This window comes from Callospermophilus lateralis, chromosome X (genome assembly GCF_048772815.1).
Source record: "Callospermophilus lateralis isolate mCalLat2 chromosome X, mCalLat2.hap1, whole genome shotgun sequence".
Lineage (NCBI taxonomy): Eukaryota > Metazoa > Chordata > Mammalia > Rodentia > Sciuridae > Callospermophilus > Callospermophilus lateralis.
This window is the reverse complement of record NC_135325.1, coordinates 70924171-70925635: the sequence shown is the minus strand read 5'-3', so window position 1 is coordinate 70925635 and position 1465 is coordinate 70924171.

Here is a 1465-nt window from a genome sequence, read left to right as displayed (position 1 = left end):
CATAAATCTATGCTATAAGTATTTTACTACTTATTCCTTTGCTTAAAAACTGGTTGATTTTCCTATAAAACACAATTTAATCTCTGGCTCTCACTTTTTCTGGGACTCTTGTCAGATCAGTGTTCTTATACCTGCCTTTAGTCATGGTATTGTTGAAACACTAAGCTTAGGGTTCTTCAAACACTTGTACAAATTCAGTGTTTCCCACTAGTTTGTGTTGAGTGAGAGGCTCATCATACTTTTCACAGAACATACCGTACTATCTGGGAAACTGAATTCCCTCTCAAAGAGATCAAATATCTTGCTTATGAAATGACAAAGGATTGTTAGAGGTTGAGGCAGTCAAATGACTAGAGGCAGAAAAAAAATAAGTTATTTTGTCCTTTTCATGTGACTTGAAACTCAAACTAAACCCATTCCAATAAGTACGAACTTCAGGCAACTTTGAAGTTAGAGGGCAAAGTTGGAGATAAGTAGAGACAGAAAAAAAAAGATGATGGATCCAGGACAGACAGCTGTTAATGGAGTGGCTGGATCACATTTTTCCCTACAGAGTATATAGGCAAGTGAAGAGAGCATGAGGAATAGAGGAAGCACATAAAATATCGGTGATTCGGGGTTGCCCCCTTCTTCACACACTTTCACATGATCTTCAATAAAGCACTGATTAATTTACAAATGACTTTCTTATCTTTGAGTGAAAATCTTACTAAAATGCTAGCCCAAGCATTAGCTAGTCCCCTGTGCTATACAATCTCAGAGTTTTCAAAGAAGTCATTCAATTATAAGGATTTGATAATAAGACCTTGGTATCATAATTGAGTTGTAAAATACTGCTGAATTTAATATTGTTCAGAAACGCTTTGATGATAAGTTTTCTATTGCTGCAAACCAACTTATCATAAACTTAGTGCATTATAACAATATGCATTAATTATCTCAGAATGCCTGTGGGTCAGAAGTCTAGGTATGGCTTATGTGGGTTCTCCACTTTGGAGTCTCATAGGTCAGTATTGTAGGTGTCAAATGGGACTTCAAGCTCACCAGGAAAAGATATGTTCTAAGCTCCCTCAGGTTGTTACCAAATTCATATCCTTACTGCTTCAGGACTAAGGGTTTATCTTTTTCTGAAGGCTTTCCTTAGTTCCTAGAGACCACTTACAATACCTTGCTACATAACTTTCCTTAACATAACCAGTTACTTCATGGAAGCTTGCTCCTCCAAAGCTAGCAAGGGAGAGAGAGCAAACATGTTGGTAAGATTAAGTTTTATATTCTATAACTTATTCATGGGAGTAACATTTCGTTACTTTGTCATATTATATTTCTAACAAGCAAGTCACAGTTTTAATCAGCATGCAAGGAATAAGTATATAAGGGTGTGAACCCTGGAAAGTAGGAATCATGGAGTGGATACTTAGAATCTGTCCATCACACTTTATATGTTACCAAAGGTGCAACTCAA